Source organism: Pinus tabuliformis, chromosome 8 (assembly GCF_031772625.1).
Source record: "Pinus tabuliformis cultivar Carrire ecotype Pingquan chromosome 8, CPIR1, whole genome shotgun sequence".
NCBI lineage: Eukaryota > Viridiplantae > Streptophyta > Pinopsida > Pinales > Pinaceae > Pinus > Pinus tabuliformis.
In genome coordinates, this window is record NC_142294.1 from 207,097,679 (window position 1) to 207,105,263 (window position 7,585).

A 7,585-nucleotide genomic window follows, 5' to 3' on the forward strand; every position below is an offset into this window, starting at 1 on the left:
TTGCTCTTGTTTGTGTTTTAAGTCCTCGTTTGAGGTAAACGATAGTACACTCTATGACGTGCATTGAGCATTTTAGCAAATTTGGAGGAAAAAAGAATTGCTCAGGACCAGATAATTAATAGAATCAAAGTCATTAATGAGACATCTGTCAATTTTCATGATACATCTAAGCTTTTGACATTTCTGTGTTGCCTTGCAATTGGAAATCATTGCAAAGTTCAAACAGTTTAATATCTTATCCCTTGCATCTACAATTACTTGTTTACAATGAACAATCATTCTTTGGATTTAAATCCTTCGAACAAATGTTCTTTTTTTTTTTTTATAATAGCTATAGTTTGCTAGGCCTCGTTGAAAATTTGAACTAGGGGCTCCATTTGTAAATGAGATAGCAACACTCATAATTAACGCTGAGTGAAACACCATCCCTGACAAAATTGTTTCTTTGAGTTCATGTCCAGTGAACAAGTGTTTGTCGCATTTGTTCTCAAATTGTTTTTTGTCATTGGTTTGTAGCATAAGTTAGAAAGCCACTAATGCCCTAAACTCTGCATATACAGTGCTTGTATCCTGCAAGTCTACACCCCGAAATTGGTAATTAAGTGTGTAGGATTTAAACCAATAAATTGACCAACATTTGTGTTCCTTGTTGTTTAACTTGGTTAATTCATGTCTTACATTATTACCAAATTTGTGATATCTCTACAAGAAAGTAAACTAGCGAGTCAATTTAATCAATGTCAATTCATTGCTCACTAAGGGAATGTTTTTTTCACATCAAATGCCTACCTATGGAAAGAAAATTGCCCATGAGTAGCATTTCAGAATGTTCAACATTCATGCAAAAGATGAGTGTTATCTTCCATTTAAGGTCTGGTCTTAATGCAATCCCTAAATAATCATGATTATAAAGTTTTTATGATATAAATCTACATAGATGTGGGTCAAAATATTAGACACATTGGTAATTAATAACATGGAATGCTATCATCAATTTCAATGCTGAACAGGGGTTTGTCAAATCTTATAAATTTTTGCATTAAGATGAATCACATCAGTTCCTCATTTTCCGAAGAAGTTAGATAAAAATGTCATAGTGCACAATGAAGCAGTGTCAAGTTAGTGGTTCAAGTCATTAATTGACAAGAGGATGGATCATCTACAGCACAAATGACAGGAGGAAGGCATCAAAAGCATGGACAACACCATGATTTCTTATGTAAAGGAGACAGAATATGTTGGTTGGTATGGATATATTTTTTATTTGTGTACTTTATAAAACTACAAACTTGTATTTATGTAAGTATTGAAGGTTATAGAGTATGGACAGGATGCATAATGTATTGGTTGGTATGGATGTAAGGGTTTATTTGTGTACAAGGAGAAAAAAGAAACTATAGCCTCTAGAAGTGATTCATTATGTCCATCTAAACAAAGATATGATATGCAGATCCATGATGGAAAGATAATAAATTCACACAAGCATCCCATGTATCAAAAATTGACACTTGAATATGAAATACCAAGCTTTCAAGTGGTATCAGACCTGGGCATGGGCAAAGTTTGTAATCTTCTTCAAAAATACCAAATAAGGGGTTTGATTTGTGTCTTGTTTGCTTCATGTTTTTAGAACTCATGGAAAAGTTGGATGTGCAGTTGGTAACAGAGTTCATAATTAAAGCATTAGAATAACTAAGAATGCATGTTTCAGGTTGACTTGGTTCAAAAGCAACAGATTCAGAAAACTGCACGTCAAGATGCTATGAACGCAAGAGCTTCTTTCTTAAATATGAACACCGTAAATAAAATGAGAGTTGTTTTGATCATATAACAGATCTAACATTTGAGAATATATTTGAAGAACAATTTAGATTGATGTCCAAAACACTAATTCATTCCCAAATTGTGGTGTGTATACAACATTGTTACAGCTTAGTCTGCAGTATTAGACCAATTACGTGAGAAAATACAGAAACATTGCAGTAAAAAAAACCAACAATTCAATTTGTTGAACAATTACAGAGCCATGTGAATTAGCTCGACATTCCATGTCAAAATTCAAAATTTCATGAAACTTCATGAGAGTAGTGGCATATAATTGAACTTTTACTTTTGCATTGATGAGGGCTCAAACATTCCTCGGTGCTCATCAGGCACCCATACCTCAAATTTTGCAGGCACCCATGTTCTCAATGTACCTACAGCCTTCTGAAACAACGCAACATTCCATGTCAAAGCACAAAGTTTCATGAACTTTAAGAGAACAGATTATGTCCATGAACAAATTATGAAAAAGGTATTTTTATAACAACATAACAATGGGAAAACATAAATATACTTATCATATGATAAAGGGCCACCCGACGACGCCATGATAACCTAGCTTATCTATTCTTTGTGCTTATCTATTATACATTGATGTCGTGGTGATCATATATCTCATTGATTTCTTATCCCTTGCATCTACAATTACTTGTTTACAATGAACAACCATTCTTTGGATTTAAATCCTTTGAAAAAATGTTCCTTTTTTTTTATAATAACTATAGTTTGCTAGGCCTCGTCGAAAATTTGAACTAGGGGCTCCATTTGTAAATGAGATAGCAACACTCATAGTTAACGCTGAGTGAAAACACCATCCCTGCCCTCAACATTTGGACAAAATAACCAAGTGCCTTCTCCCCATACCCAGTGTTTGCATATCCTGCAATGATTGAATTCCAAGAAACCAAGAATTTCTCAGGCAAATTCAAGGGGGGGAAGAAAAGTTACCAACTCCTGGAAGCAAGAAAGCAAATGTGTTCTCCCTCTACATTGGAAAGGTGATGTATCTGGAAACAAATGGATGATTGATCAGGCAAGACAGCCTATCTCGGATTAATCCATCTAACAGGCATAAATGACACTGTTAATCAATTTTTCATGAGCTACGCACTTCATTCACTTTCAAAGAAGTTGTTCTATTTAGATCAGACTCAGCTATCCAACTTTCCACTGGGATTGCCATGTTTAGAGAAGATGTAAACAATCTTCAAATCATGGACACAACAAATATGGTAGCACTCTTTGCTTATGTAGGCACAGGGGACTCTTGTCTGGCTGCTCTTTGGCCCTTGGATGTAATGATCTCGATGTAGATGTATCTGACTTTTAGTATACTATATGCAGCATTTTCAAAAAAGGAAAATAGATAAATAGAGAAAAAGCAACAAGTTAGAGTTCAAGTTGAAATTGTTCTCAAGGCGAAGAAGTGGCCCTGTTTATTACAAAACCTTTTTAACTTCTATACTCCATGCAATAAAAGAGAGCATTCGGGGGGATGGCAGGGATCCACAATACGAAATTATGGCTATTAATAATGCTTGATACATATGGAGATGATATCTGTGTCCAATATCTCTTGAAACATTAATATCAGTCCCCTGTACATCAGAAATAGGTCAGACAAGTGCAAGCATATAATAGTTTGAAATTTCCTTCATGGGAAAGCATAGTTTAGTGGTAGACACATCACTAACAAAATTTGAAGTTTCCCAACAATGTGTACAACATGTGCCTACAACAAATGCATGGATTATTGAGCTCATTAATGCAGTTAGCATATCTCATTGGAAAATGATGGAAAATATCATCTATTGGTACCATAGAGTTACAGAGTTGATGAGGTAATAGGATTTGAATTTAAGTTCATAAGTAGCAGATGGACATATGGGTTTGTTCAAGGCTAACCTAATGCTGACTCAATATTTTCATCCTGGAAAAGATTCAGTAAAGATATTAATGGTTTGTTTCACAAAACAATTATTTAAGAAAAAACAAAAAAGAGAGAGACTTGATAACCTCTGGCCTACTGCGTTCCTTACCTATACCAGAGGCAATCATGGGAGGACATATTACTGATATAATAAAAAGGACTCCATTTATGTCACTGTTGATGATAATCAATCACATCCCGTATCATTGTCCTATAGAAAACCTGCATCAGTTGAAGGAAATCATTCCATGGCATGGATACCCATGAAAACTGTGTGGCGAGAATATGAAATAGCTGAGAGAAATTCAAAACATTACTACCAGATTGAGTATTAGATATCACCCAAAGTAGATAGCCAAGAACAGGTGCTTGATAACTCTTTAGAAGAGCATTTAAAATTCATAGGCTATAGTGATAAGTTACCTGAAACAGAAAAATGGGTACGGTTTTTGAAAATGTGTATTGGAAATGCCACTTTCAAAGTTTCAGGAAACCAGGAAAGGGCTGTGTATGTGTGTGCATGCATATTGTGTATATACATACACCCAATGCTACAAAAATATGTTGTGTTATATTAAATCAACTGTCCAGCTGCCAAGGAAGCATGAACATCATGGCTTATGCAATTCAATAACCCACCACTTCCTTCCCTGGAAATATCAGTAGCAGAAACGAAATGGCCAAAGTCAAAATGGACCTCAAGTATCATTAAGAGAATATGGAATGCAAGTCCAGGATTCATCATTTGGGATCTCTGGAAAGCAAGAAAACATTTTTTTATCAAGAGCTAAGCAATGCTGGAAATAATCGGGCAGGGACTTACAGACAATCAAAGAAGATATCAAATCCCAAATAGAAGAGAAGACTAGGGCAGCCAAACATCTCAAGAATTGAGATTTCTGAAGGCTTGGAAGGTCCAACAATCAGGAAATCATACTCCTCTCACTAAAGGATAGACAATAAGGGACCCCTAAATGTTATGTGGATGCCAACCAAGGATGAGTGGTAAAATTAAATTTTGACACAGCAACCAGTGGAAGCCTTCTATTGGTGCCGAGTCCTCAGAGAAAGAAGATAAATCTTTTATATGTTTTGCAGATTCATTGGCAGAGCTATGTGCCATAAGGCTGAAAATGAAGCTCTTACATAATGAATAAACTTTAAAGTTGTGTCAGATATGGAATCCAATCTATTGAAGTAAATGGGACTCAAAACTACTAATTGACATCCTTAAGGGTGATGCTTTGAGTAGTTAATGGTTATTAGGAGCAAGAAGGACTGGATTAAAACCACTCAGAATTTGAGTGAATATAATCTTCAACCACACCAGGAGAAGAACCAACAAAATAGCTAACCCAACAGCCAGGATGGGTGGTGCCTTACCTGTCCCAATCCTTCTTACCTTTGAAGAGGTATGATCACCTGAAAAACAATACATCTTACTTCTTGGCACCAAAACGGGTCCGACACAGAAGCCAACTTATACATCTCCTTAGAAAAACTTCAAGAATAGAATTGTATAATGTGGAGAGACGCAGGGACAAGATTAGTGGAGAATGCAAGGATGAAGTTGACAGTGGCCTGGAATTCAACAGAGAGTAACTTCACTGAGTCAATGCTGTCTTTCAGAATATCACACTGAAATTGGCAGTCCTTGGTAAACTTGTTAAGGACTATGTAGAATCAACAAACCAAAATAATGATGAACTGTTGGCAAGCATGAGGAATGATTATTTTAACATCAACATTCAGCTGTAGTGCCTTGTTGTGGACAAAGGAAAAGGAAGTTATAACATACACCAGATACGAGGAGACATAGCCAACATATGAGCAGTTTCGACGCTGAAAATGTTTATAGCTCTCTGTGAACTCACGTGGAAGGGTTTGAAAAGTTGTTCACCACTCACTTGTCAAAGAGCAAGTTCCTTCAAGAGAGTATTGCTTAGGAGCAAAAGTTTCTGTTACTTTTGCTTCAATAACTGGAAATACTAGTTAATTTTTGGAAGCTTTTATGAAGAAGTATAAATGCTTGTGACCCAGAAGTCATACCAGGAACAATATAGCTTAAATTGTAGAGATAATCCAGGAATAAATTGTGTTATGAAAAAGCAATTGGACCTAATGGGACAGAAGTAAATCTACAATTTTGATGTATGCAACTGCAGACACCATACTGGTGGCCTTATCTAAAAGAGAACTTTTACTCCACAAATAAAAATAATATTTCTTAGTCATAAATCTTCGTTGCTCAAAACCTAATGAAAATAAACAAAAGAAAAAATAAGAAAACATGGAGATCTGGTTTGTTGCTTAGATTAAAATTTGTGTTTGATTTAATTTTTAAAACCAAAAAAATTAAAATTGGAGTACGTATTTACTATTAAGGTTTGGGAGGTGTTACCTACAAATGATGCACTTCAAAGATGTTCAAAGTCCAATCATCAAGTACAAACTCAAGGAGAGTTTGAGAAACATCCCACTGTCACTTCAATAGTCATCCTCCTCACTTTATGCTGGTTCTTTTCCAACACAAGGGGGGAATCCCTTAAGATAAAATCACTAATCTGTCCTTGAATTTGGATCCAAAAATCATATTAGTGAAGTGGATTAAATCATATTAGTGAAGTGGATTGTTTTAGGATTTTAGAATGTGAAAATGGTGGAACTGAGAGGACAAGTGCCTTATCCTTGGGTTATGGAGTCAGAGCAACATGAAGGGAACTAAGTTGAACATTTACCATATGAATGTTCCCTTCACCCTGACTCCATGAAGGTCCCCAAGATGATGATGAGGATCACCAAATCTTCCTTGGATGAAGGGAACTCCTGGCTATTTAACCACTCTTGGGTTACGCATGTAACCAAGGTCCACACTGTCCCTCCAAATATGTAGAATTGGCCTCAGACAATGTGAGAAGATACCTTGGTGGTGAGAAATACCTCCACATATACCTCCAATAGTGATTATACACCAAAATATGCAGAATATCCTCCGAACAGGTGATATCAAAAAAATAAACTAGAACTTCCCCAAAGAACATAGCTCTCATATCCATGATTTGTACCTTCATCTAGTCAAGCTAGATGAACAAGGTAGTCCTCGGCAAAGAGAGACAAGGTAAATGGCCTTCAAGACAACGCTCATGCCAATGGATTCACATTCTTATAATTGAATTAGTGAGAAAAGGATGCCTCTGAAAATGCATAATGAAACATCATTTTCAGGTGATAACAACTAGGCTTCGTATGGAACACTCTCATAGGGTGCAGAAAACTCCAGAATCTCTGATGGTTGTTGATATGCATGATGTACCTACAAAGGAAAAGGCTAGAATAGGTGACATGATGGGTCCAATCATTCACATTTCCTGTCACCCAAGTACAAAATCCAATTCAAATTTATTACCAAAATACTTAAGAAACCTCATATCTAGCTTCTCATTCTCAAGAGCTCTGAAGATAAGGCACAGCCAGGATGCCACAAGGAATGTAGCATAAATGAAACCTAATGCTTGCAAACATCAAGCTTATTCTAATACCTAATTTAATGGCAGGAAGATATAATGCCAAGTATAAGCAAAGAGCAATGCGGCTATACAATCTACTCATAAATCATAAGAAATTTCCCTTGTGTTTGGTAACAAACCAAAATAGGAAACCTTGAGTTCCCCAATGTTTACGTTTTAACTTCTGGAAAATTTGTTGATGAAGAATATGGATGTGATGAAGATAAGGATGGGTTGATCATATCCAGATTGATTTATATCTCTGCATGCAAGGTCCATCCTCTACTAGATAGGGTTGATATAAAAGCGATCATTGGATACAAAT